This window comes from Rhinoderma darwinii, chromosome 2, assembly GCF_050947455.1.
Source record: "Rhinoderma darwinii isolate aRhiDar2 chromosome 2, aRhiDar2.hap1, whole genome shotgun sequence".
In the NCBI taxonomy this organism is placed as follows: Eukaryota; Metazoa; Chordata; class Amphibia; order Anura; family Rhinodermatidae; genus Rhinoderma; species Rhinoderma darwinii.
In genome coordinates this window covers 320,309,778-320,322,868 of record NC_134688.1, presented here as the reverse complement: position 1 = coordinate 320,322,868, position 13,091 = coordinate 320,309,778, and positions in this window count along the sequence as shown.

Here is a 13,091-nt window from a genome sequence, read left to right as displayed (position 1 = left end):
ATACTCATACACTAACGTTACTGAAGTGCCTTGAGAGTTAATAGACATTGCTTCCAACCGGGACGGGATGTCTATTTATCACTGCCGACACTTCGCTAACGTTAGTGTGGGAGCATGCGTGATTTACAGCGAGATCTCGCAAGATTACGCTTGTTGTGCTTTAAGTTCCACACAAATGTTGCTGAAGTGTCGGCAGTGATGAATAGACATCCCGTTCTGGTTGGGCGCGATGTCTATTAACTCTCAAGGCACTTCAGTAACGTTAGTGTATGGATAAGTGACAGCACATAGTGAACAACACAGGATCACTATGTGCTGATTACATGAATGGAGAGAAGTGTATAACGCTGATTGGTCACTGATTCATACACTTCTCTCCACAACGCCCACTTGGTCAAAAAGTAAAACACGCCCAGTTGTGCATTAAGAAATTATTATCATAAATATAAAATAGGTCATAACTCCGTCAAAATTGATCGTTTTTCGAAATAAAAAATACTGTGGTTATCTACAACACAGCTCCGATCACATTATGTAGGAGATAGGGAACTTATAATGTGGTGACAGAGTCTCTTTAAATCACACCCACTTAACTGCTACTGTATTACGCTGCGTATTTTCCATCCTCAATTCCGGACCGAAAATACGCAGCAATTCTGTTCCGTGTGGACAAGCCCTCAGAAGGAATGCTTTCACTAAAGAGGCATCGCTACTGCCCCTAAAGAACTTGACAAATCATCACTTATGTATGCTACATGGCCCAAAATATATATAGACACCTGATCATCACACCTATATTAGCTTGTTGTACATCCCATTCTATAATTTGGAGTTGGGTTTACTTTTGCTACTATAACAGCCTCCACTTTTCTTGGAAGACTATCCACAAGTTTTTACAGTGTGTCTGTGGAAAAATTTATCCCAGACGTGTTCAGTGAAAGTGTGCCACTCACGTTAATCCGCACCAAGCTCGCTAAACCATGTCTTTATGGACCTTGCTTTGTGCACAGGGGCACAGTCATGTTGGAGCAGGAAAGGGCCTTCCCTAAACTGTTCCACAAAGTTGGAAGCATACAATTGTCCAAAATGTCTTTGTATGCTGAAGCCTTAAGATTTCCCTTCACTAGAAATAAGGGGCCTAGCCCAAACCCTGACTCACATCTTGAGACCATGACCATGGGATTACAGAGCTCGTCCCCTTTCGAACGCTTTTACTTAACATCCCCTTCAATACCGTCCACCCCCTTTTCTACTTCATGGCCCTTCCTCTCTTCCATGCCACTCTCCCATCCCTAGTAAAACACACGAGACAGTGGGTTGGAAAATTTCGGCCACAGCAGCCATTTTATTAACAAATTTACATGAACATAAAACATAGCTTCATAAATAACATTACTAGGAAAGGGAAGTCCTTGGAGCTCCAAAACGTTGGCGCCTAACTGCCCCCTGTATAGCTACTTACCCCCAGCCGTCTCGCTACAGGCTCAGGGGCACCTTTCTAATCCGCAGGAGGCCAAAATACACCCATATCCATGAGCAATTATGTACTTGTTAGAGACCATACCTCTGATGAATCCCCCACTTCAAATTACCACCAACTCCAAGGACCCCCCAATCCGCCAACAATGCCACCGTGACTCCATTCCTACCGGTCACCACCAGTCGTCCCCTGTAAAAGAAAAAACACCAGCAGCAACAAAGAATGCATATCGCAAAAAACAGACATAAAACCTAACCTTAAGGGAGGGAGGGCGGGACAAGGGCTAACCTGCTTTTTTGGGCGTGAATGGCGCGAATCTAGCCCTCATCCTACCTATATGCCCTCATTAACCTCGCCCCCTCCTAAACCACCCCCCCTTCTCCTTCCTCCCCCTCCACCATTTGAACTTTTCACCTCTTTCCTTCTCCCCTGCAACCCTGGTCATGTCTGCCTCCCCCAATCATTTCATGTTGTGTCCGGCCATTTCTTGACCATGGGATTACAGAGCTCGCCCCCTTTTGAACCCTTTTACTTAACCTCCCCTTCAATACCGTCCACCCCCTTTTCTACTTCATGGCCCTTCCACTCTTCCATGCCACACTCCCATCCCTAGTAAAACACACGAGACAGTGGAATGGAAAATTTCGGCCACAGCAGCCATTTTATTAACAAATTTACATGAACATAAAACATAGCTTCATAAATAACATTACTAGGAAAGGGAAGTCCTTGGAGCTCCAAAACTTTGGCGCCTAACTGCCCCCTGTATAGCTACTTACACCCAGCCGTCTCGCTACAGGCTCAGGGGCACCTTTGTAATCCGCAGTTGGCTTGCCAAGTATGTAAAACCACTCCCCAGCAGGAGGCCAAAATACGCCCATATCCATGAAAAATTATGTACTTGTTAGGGACCATAGCTCTGATGAATCCCCCACTTCAAATTACCACCAACTCCAAGGACCCCCCAATCCGCCACACAACCATACTTAAACCACCTTTAAGTATGCGAGCCCCCACCATCCATCATTGCACGTTCAATCCCTTCCTGAATACACAAAGCCCAGAGGTCAATGCCCACCACATTCAGATGCACTCCATCACCTAGCCAATATTTTCCTTGGCCATCATCAAATTCATAGTGCCGGACAAAAAAACCCCCATTTTTCACCACAAAGCTGGAAACCGCCCGATTAACTTTTACCCGGGCCTTGTTTATACGCGCTACCGAGCGCGCCTTTCGCCATACACTCCGCGGTAAGATTTCAGACCAAATCACCTTCACCTTCGGAAAACAGGACCACAGCCGGAGAAGATCATACTTAACATCCCGAATTAGCTCTCTAAACGGACAAGTACCTAAATCGTTACCCCCCACATGAAGGACCAACAAATCAGGAACCCGATCCAACTGAGCATACTGATGAAAATCCGGCAAAACTCGACTCCACACCATGCCGCGCGTGGCCAACAGCCACCGTATCACCACCGATGACCTTTGGAACCCTAGTTGCCGCCCATCCGGCCGAACATCAGCCCTTAAAGCCCCCCAGTGCACATACGAGTGTCCAAGTATCCACACAAGTGCAGGTGAGCCACCTGTAATAGAAGAATAACAAAGATGACACAACCCGGAAATAGAATTAAGAGATGAGGAATGAGGAACGACAAGAAAAGAGATAGGGGGAGGGAGATGGAGGGAGAGGGGGGTGGAGAGAGGGTATGAAGAAGAGAAAAGAGCAAACAAGCCCCATCCTGCCACAGCAGTGATCACAAATCACATAAACTGGAGACGCACGTAGGACTTATACCTCACAGAATCCCAATGACCTATGCGCTTCACCACCTCAGGCCCCAGATCCCATGATGCTGCTTCCGTAGCTGCCCCAATACGAAAAGAGTGTGGTGAGTAAATAGCCTTGTCCAAACCCAACACCTCCAAACACCTACGGAAAACAACTGTGAACTGGCATCGTGACAAGAAGGAACCATCCTCATGACATAACAGCGGCCCCCTGCTACTCCTTTTTAGTGCGGAGTACCGCGCAAATCATCTCACCGGGCACATCCCTGCCCCCGCCACTGCCTCCAGCACCACCCGTTTTCCCTTACCCCCCTGATCCGTTTTCGACCGCCTCACCCAAAACTCCACTCTCTCCCCACCTCCTAGTACATCTTCCGATTGCAAACCCCCCACTCTCTTCTTCCTGGGGGCCACTAGCTCACCCACCCATAAGGCCCCAAAAAACGCCCACGAAAAAGCCAACTGAAGCAATGCTACTTCAAAAACCGAAAAACACACCCTCACCAATACGCAACCTAATTGCTCCAAGAGCGCAAAAGAAACCGGGCGACGGCCATCCGGCCGCCCCGCCCCTTTTTTTCGAAACCCCTTTAAAGCCTGGACAATCAAGAAATCCTTCGTCAAGTCCGTCAATCCCCTTAGTTTAAAACCAAAGGCCAAAGCTGAAATAAAACGATTCACCTTAGACACCGACCAGCCCTCTACCGACATCTGACCCAGGAAACCCAATAAAGCTACCCTCTGGTCCTCCAAAGACCCGACTTCGGGCAAACCTGATAACCACAACACCCAGTCCTTCCACGCCACGTCATACGCCAATCATGTACCAGGTGCTAGAGAGGACGTGATCAAACCTCCTGCTGCTCGCAAACCAAGTCCCAAAGCCGCTCCGGGAAAGCGACCCCTTCCAGATCCGCCTCCGGTGCCAACCGACGAAACCGCTCCCACTGTAGGCGAGAGAGAGAATCCGCAATGTCATTATGCACCCCCGGAACGTGAACAGCAACAATCCAAGCATTGAGTGCCAAACATCGCAAAACCAGACGACGCAACAGCCTAACCACCGGGGGGGAAGACGCCGACACATTATTGATTGCCAACACCACCCCCATGTTATCGCAGTGGAACCGCACCTTGCTATTTTGAAAACGCTCTCCCCAAATCTCCACCGCAACCACTATCGGGAAGAGTTCCAGAAGGACAAGATTACGAACCAGTCCCAAAGATACCCATTCACAGGGCCACTGCCCAACGCACCATTGTCCTTTACAATATATACCGAAACCCACGCTACCGGAAGCATCTGTAAACAATTCCCATTGAACATTATCCACCACTGGCGAAATAAGTAACGACTTCCCATTATACAATTGTAAAAACTCCCTCCAAACTGCCAAATCGTCCCGATGCTCCCACGTCAGCCGCACAAAATGGTGAGGGGCTCCAACTCCCGCCGTCGCTGATGCCAACCTCTTACAAAAAACTCTGCCCATGGGCATTATCCGGCAAGCAAAATTAAGTTTCCCTAACAACGACTGCAAATCCCGCAGCTGAATCTTACGAAGCCGGCCAGTCCTGCTCACCTCCAGTCGCAGTGCATCCAGCTTATCACTGGGAAGTCGGCATTCCATTGCCACCGAATCCAGGGTAATACCAAGAAAAACTATACAAGTGCTGGGCCCTTCAGTCTTCTCCGGTGATAACAGAACCCCAAAACGTTGAGCGACCCACTGGATTGCCCCCAGCAAATTAGCGCACACCCCCGAACCTGATGGGCCCACACACAGAAAGTCATCCAAATAATGGATGACCGACTCTAACCCCGCCACCTCGCGGATTACCCATTCCAGGAAAGAACTGAACGCCTCAAAGAAAGCGCAAGAGACCGAGCAACCCATTGGGAGACACTGATCCATATAGTAAGCCCCCTCCCAGTAACACCCTAACAGCCGCTGGCTGTCTGGTTGAACCGGGAGAAGCCGGAGAGCCGCCTCAATGTCGGTCTTAGCCATAAAGGCCCCAGCACCGTACCGTCGCACCTACTCGACCGCTGCGTCAAACGACGTGTATACCACCGAGCACAGCTCAGGGGCAATGCCATCATTGACCGACAACCCGTCAACATGGCTGGACTCTTCACATGATTGGGCTGTAATTCTACAGGGTTTTACACTGTTTTGGAAAGACAGGGCAAATAGGAAAGGTGGCGGTGTATGTCTGCATGTGAGAAGCGATATGAAGGTGAGTGTGAATGAGACATTAGAGGGTGAAGATTGTGAGGAGGTTGAAACCTTGTGGGTGGAATTACAAAGGGAGGTAAACACTGAAAAAATTACTTTTGGTGTAATCTATAGACCCCCCAATATAACTGAAGAGATAGAAGGTCAAATATATAAACAGATGGAGCGGGCTGCACAGGCGGGTACTGTTGTGATAATGGGAGATTTTAATTACCGGGATATTAATTGGTGTCATGGTTCGGCTTCAACTGCAAAGGGGAGACATTTCCTCAACCTGTTGCAGGAAAATTTTCTGGGCCAGTTTGTGGAAGACCCGACTAGAGGTGAAGCTCTGGTGGATCTGGTCATTTCTAATAATGCAGAGCTTGTTGGTAATGTCAATGTTCGTGAAAACCTTGGTAACAGTGATCATAATATAGTTATATTTTACCTATACTGTAAAAAACAAACACAGGCTGGGAGGGCAAAAACACTTAATTTTAAGAAGGCCAATTTCCCCAGGATGAGGGCTGGAATTCAGGATATAGACTGGGAAGAACTAATGTTAAATAATGGGACAAATGATAAATGGGAGATTTTCAAATCTACTTTGGGTAATTATAGTGCAAAATTTATTCCTACAGGTAACAAGTATAAACGACTAAAATTAAACCCCACATGGCTTACACCTTCTGTAAAAAGGGCAATACATGAAAAAAAAAGGGCATTTAAAAAAATACAAATCTGAGGGTACAGCTGTAGCCTTTGTAAAATATAAAGAGCTTAATAAAATCTGTAAAAAGATAATAAAATCAGCAAAGATACAAAATGAAAGGCAGGTGGCCAAGGATAGTAAAACAAATCCTAAAAAATTCTTCAAGCATATAAATGCAAAAAAGCCAAGGTCTGAACATGTAGGACCCTTAGATAGTGATAATGGGGAGTTGGTCACAGGGGATCAAGAGAAGGCAGAGTTACTAAATGGGTTCTTCCGCTCTGTATATACAACAGAAGAAGGAGCAGCTGATGTAGCCGCTGCCAGTGCTGTTAATATATCAGTTGATATACTGAATTGGATGAATGTAGATATGGTGCAAGCTAAATTAAATAAAATAAATGTACACAAGGCCCCGGGACCAGATGGGTTACACCCTAGAGTTCTTAAGGAGCTTAGTTCAGTTATTTCTGTCCCCCTCTTCATAATATTTAGAGAGTCTCTCATGACTGGTATAGTGCCAAGGGACTGGCGCAGGGCAAATGTGGTGCCTATTTTCAAAAAGGGCTCTAGGTCTTCGCCGGGTAATTATAGACCAGTAAGCTTAACATCAATTGTGGGGAAAATGTTTGAGGGGCTATTGAGGGAATATATACAGAATTATGTGACAATAAATAGCATTATAAGTGACAGCCAGCACGGTTTTACAAAGGACAGAAGCTGTCAAACCAACCTGATTTGTTTTTATGAAGAGGTAAGCAGAAGCCTAGACAGAGGGGCCGCTGTGGATATAGTCTTTTTGGACTTTGCAAAGGCATTTGACACTGTCCCTCATAGACATCTAATGGGTAAATTAAGGACTATAGGTTTAGAAAGTATAGTTTGTAATTGTATTGAGAATTGTCTCAAGGACCGTATGCAGAGAGTTGTGGTCAATGATTCCTACTCTGAATGGTCCCCAGTTATAAGTGTTGTACCCCAGGGTTCAGTGCTGGGACCACTATTATTCAACTTATTTATTAATGATATAGAGGATGGGATTAATAGCACATTTCTATTTTTGCAGATGACACCAAGCTATGCAATATAGTTCAGACTATGGAAGATGTTTGTGAATTGCAGGCAGATTTAAACAAACTAAGTGTTTGGGCGTCCACTTGTCTTTATTGTCCCACCGAATGTTGGGACGAACCGCTTTCCTCTGACTAAACTGTTCGTCATACCGCAACCAAGTCTGACCACCATACGACCGATGTGCCTCACCTATAGCATCCATGTACCCAAAAAGGGCGGAACAATTTTCCGGCGCCTTTTCCCCTATAACACTCGCCAGAATGGCAAACGCCTGTAACCAGTTCACAAACGTCTGAGGGATTAAACGGTATCGACGCTTCTCCTCCTCCTCCTTTTTACTTTCCCACCTTTTTCCCTTATCTAAGTAAAATTTTTCCAAGGGAAGAAGCGAGAAGATTTCGACGTATTCATCTTTCCAAATCTTTTCTTTTACTTCGGGCTTTAAATGTGCACCCAACAAACCCTCAAAACAAATGTACACTTCACCTTTTGCTTTATCATCTAACCTCACCCTATCCACATCCTTATCCTTGTCAGTCTGAACCGCAACCGTCACCCCCCCCAACATCAGCCATGGGAACCACCCCTAGAGGGTGCGCTGCCTCTCCGACCCCCTCCGCTGCAGGGACCCACGCCGCGACCGGGGATATAGCGGGCAACCTGTCCCCTTCACAACGCGCTAGCAGCGCCTTTACACAGCCAAGCAATTCCTGCACATATCCCCCCCCACTAACCGTAGACATCAACCCACTATTTTCAACATCTCTAACTGCCTCCCCCTGGGAACCCCCACCAACCCCTGGGGATCTAAATATAGCTGGAAACATATGCAACGGTGAGAGTGACTCACCAGACTGCGTGGGCGCTGAATTCCCAACAGCCGGGGCGATGGGACCCCCACGACGACCATCCTCCATCGGCACACTTCCGTCTTCACCCGCCTCCGGACATCTGGGGCCCGATGCCGCGCCGCAGGCTTTACAGCCGTGCCCACCGGCCTGGACCTCGGAATCGCCACGCGTCATCAGGGGCCGTCCCGACCTCCGCTCTCCCTCCACTGCCTCCTCCACCATCCTCCTCTGCAGCAACACCGATTGTGGCCTGCGTGACCGACCAGGGACGTCATCCAGATGACAGGCGGGCCGCCCGACTGGTGCATCGCCAGATCGGCCCGCCGCAGCTCCACGAGGTGTCGACCTGGAGACGGGAGGCTCTCCCTCCAGCCTGGGATCCTGTCCTCCTCTCTCCAAAGGGCCCGACCGGCAACCGGGATTCCTCACGGACCGGGACCTCCGCCCCCTAGCGGTGGAAGCGGAAGCCCGGCCCGAAGGGTCCCTCGAGGGGCTCCCAAGTCTGCACCGAGCCCTGGGTAAAGCATCCGGGCTAAGGCGCTCCAGAGGCCGCACCCGCCGTGACCGCCGGAGGGGGGATGTCGTCTCCTCTGGCGATGCCTGCGTCCCGGCAGCGCTTGTTCCCGCTGTCTCCTCTAGCCCTGCCGACAGTTCCTGCTCCGAGACCGCCGTACCTGTCCGCCCAAGCTCCTCCTCAAGCCAGGCCATACCCCGCTCCGCTACAGCCTGCCGCACTTGATCTATCAGGGCCTGCATTGCGCCTCAGGTCAGTCCCGTGTGACAAGGGCTAACCTGCTTTTTGGGCGTGAATGGCGCGAATCTGGCCCTCATCCTACCTATATGCCCTCGTTAACCTTGCCCCCTCCTAAACCACCCCCCCTTCTCCTTCCTCCCCCTCCACCATTTAAATTTTTCACCTCTTTCCTTCTCCCCTGCAACCCTGGTCATGTCTGCCTCCCCCAATCATTTCATGTTGTGTCCGGCCATTTCTTTATCACTCCTCCACTAATTGTTACAGTTGGCACAATGCATTCTGGTAGGTAGCGTTCTCATGGCATCTGCCAAACCCAGATTCGGCTATCAGACTGCCAGATATTAAATGTGATTCATTACTCCAGAAAACACATTTCCACTACTCTAGAGTCCAGTGGCTTCATGCTTTACACCACTACAACGGACGCTTGGCATTGCGCATGGTGATCTTAGGCTTATATGCAGTTGCTCTTCCATGGGAACTCATTTTATTAATCTACTGGAGAACAGTTCTTGTGCTGATGTCAATTCCATAGGCAGTTTGTAACTCTGTAGTGAGTGAGACAACAGAATATGCGATTTTTATGCGTCACGTACTCCAGCACTCGGTGGCCCCATTCTGTGAGTTAGTCTGGTCTACTGCTTCGTGGCAATCTGTCGTTAAACCTAGATGTTTCCACTTCACAATAATAGCAGTTACAATTGACCAGGGCAGATCTAGCAGATCAGAAATTTCATGAACTCATTTGTAGCAAAGGTGGTATCTTATGACAGTGCTACGTTTAAAGTCATTGAGTTCTTTAACTGCTTCCCGATCGCCCACTGTAAATTTACTTCGGCGCTTGCTGGGCTCTATGCAGCTCTGACGTGAATTCACGGTGGGTGTTAGGGCGAATCGGGTGTCTCAGAGTAGCGCTGACACCCAGATCGCGCTGTTAACACCGGCCTCTGGTCGCGGAGACATGATCAGGACCTGATTGGTTCTGGTCCCGATCATGTGATCGCAGGCAAAGTTTGTTGTAGCAACAAACTGGAAAGTTTGTTGCTACAACAAACCTTCCCAAAACCAGTGCTGCCGTTGGTTGTCATGGCAAAACCGGAGGTCATACAATGGCCTCCGGGTCTGCCATGCACGGAATCCTATGAGGACCAGCCAGAGGCTCTCAGCGTCACACTAAGGGCGGATTTACACGAACGCAATATACGTCCGTGCCACCTGTGTGTTTTTCACACGTGTCGCACGGACCTATGCAAGTCTATGGGGCAGTGCAGACTGTCCGTGATTTTTGCGCAGCGTGAGTCCGCTGCGTAAAACTCACGACAGGTCCTATATTTTGGCGTTTTTCGCGCATCACGCACCCATTGAAGTCAATGGGTGCGTGAAAATCACGCGCACCACACGGTAGCACTTCTGTGGGACGCGCGTTATTCGCGCAACAGCAGTGAAAAGTATGTTTGGAAACAGAAAAGCACCAAGTGCTTTTCTGTTTACAAACATACAAACGGAGTGTCATAATGATGGCGGCTACGCAAAAATCACGCAGCTGCACATCCTATGTCATGACACACGGAGCTGTTAAGTGCCTTTTGTGCACGCCAAACGCAGCGTTTTTTGCGTGCGCAAAAACGCACACGCTCGTGTAAATCCACCCTTACAGTTTATAATACGTTACACTACCTAGGTAGTTTAATGTATTATAGCATCTATCAGTGCTGCAGGTCTTCAAATAAAACAATAAAAAGGTAAAAAAACAAAAAGTAATAAAAAAAGTATTTTATTATAGGAAAAAAATGAAAACGCTAAAAAAGTACACATATTTGGTATCACCGCATTCGTAACGACCCGAACTATAAAACTATAATATTATTTTTCCAGCACGGTGAACACCACAAAAAAATAACAAGTAAAAAACAATGTCAGAATCACTAGTTTTTTTGGTCACCACCCCTCCCAAAATATAGAATAAAAAGTGATCAAAAAGTTGCATGTACCCCAAAATCGTATCAATAAAAACTACAACCCGTTCTGCAAAAAACAAGCCCTTACACAGATTTTTTGACTGAAAAATAAAAAAGTTATGGCTCTCAGAATATGGTGACACAAAAAATTAATTATTTTATAGATAAGTGATTTTATTGCGCAAATGCTACAAAACATTAAAAAAACTATATACATAGGATATCGCCGTAATCGTATCGACCCGCAGAATAAAGTAAAATGTATTTATAGTGCGCAGTGAACACTGTAAAAAAAAAGGACAAAAAACTTCTGAATTTATGTTTTTTTGTCACCTTGCTTGCCAAAAAGTGGAATAAAAAGTGATCAAAAAATCGCATCTACACTAAAATTGTACCAATGAAAACTACAGATTGTCCCACAACAAACAAGCCTTCACACAGCACCGTTGGAGAAAAAGTAAAGTTCTTGCTCTCAGAATATAGCGACAGAAATTGGGTAACATTTATCAGTGCGACACCGGCCACATATCTGCGGATTATTTTTTATTTACCCTCTTATTATGCTCTGATGTACTCCGCACAGCTTACACATGCCCCCACATTATAAACTGAAATACCAGTAAAACTACCAAGCAAAATCTGCACTCCAAAAGTCAAATGGCGCTCTCTCCGTTCTGACTCCACAAACACCAGTTTACATCCACATATATGACATTTTATACCCAGGAGAACCTGCTCAACATTGCATGAGGTATTTGTCTTCAGTGACAAACTGGGCACAACATATTGTGCACTAAAATGGCATATCAGCAGCGTGTGGCAAGCGTATTTGGGGCGTGTGTGCGTGTATTACGCGTGTACGACATGCGTTTTTCCGGTGCGTGTAAAAAACGCAAGGAGGTGTTATGTTTTCGCCAGCCTACAAAAAGCCCAACAATGCAACACCCCTGCTTGATGTGCGCACCTGTGCTGCAGCATTTTTGAGCTTTTGGTGCAACAGAGTGTTCGAACCACTGTTTGCGGTTACTTTGCATGCCCCACTGCATTGATGCCACCTAGCTCGCTGGCCGTGTTCTCTTAGCATGGATGGTTTCCCGGAGGTTTGGGCAACGGCATACCATGCTACTGCCACACCGGCGGAGAAGAGGTAGGATGTGGGTTCACCCAATAGTGGCCCAACGCACCTCAAAAGGCCATTTTCATACCCTGTATGCTGACCTCCGTCGTCACCCAGATAAATTTCGCTCCTTTTGCCGCCTGTCTGTGCCCACCTTTGATATGCTGCTTGAGCTGGTTCGCTCAGGACACCAACATGCGGCGCTGTATTTCCCCATAGGAGCGTCTCCTTGTCACCTTGCGGTATGTGCTGTTTCTTAATCCAGGTTACATATTGGTTTATGTGCTTCATGTCCTACCTAACATGTTGGCTTTGTTGTTTGTGTTCCTGATTTCATGTAGATTTTTGGCGACAGGCAATAGCTACCATTCCCTTCATTTCTAATTCCTTCTTGGGGTGTCCACTATTTCCGGCATTGTCCCAGCAACCTGTGTGGTCCTGTGGCTGAGATTGAAGAGCAGCGTGATGCCTCAGCCAACTGCTTCGAATAGCCCAGCAGTTTGAAACCGACACCCAATTTCCACACTGTATTGGTGCACTCGATGGGAAGCACATTAGTGTCCAGAAACCCCCCCACTCTGGGTCGCGATACTTCAACTACAAACAGTTTTTTTCCATAGTCTTGCTGGCCTTGGCCGACCCTAATTTCTGATTTACCATCGTCGACATCGGGTCCTATGGAAGCTCTGCGGATGCCCGCAGATTTCGCTCGTCCAGAATGGCCCAGCATCTAATGTCTAACCAACTTGATGTTCCCGAACCTAACATCCTCCCTGGCACCAGCGGTCCACCCCTTCCTTATGTTATGGTTGCAGATGAGGGTTTTGCCCTCAGCAGACAAGTAATGCGTCCATATGCGTGGAGGGGCTTGGATAACCGTAGGCGCTTTTTCAATAACCGGCTAGGCAGAGCACGGAAAGTTGTGGAATGCGCCTTTGGCATCATGTCAAACAAGTGGAGGGTCCTGATGACAGCAATGCAAATGTCGCCGGCCAATGTGACATCTGTGATCAAAGCATTTGTTGTGCTGCACAACTTTACCCGCATCCATGATGCCACTCATGACGGGGAATATATGTTACCAACTGCACCCACCACCAGCATTGGCCAGCCTGGTCAGCC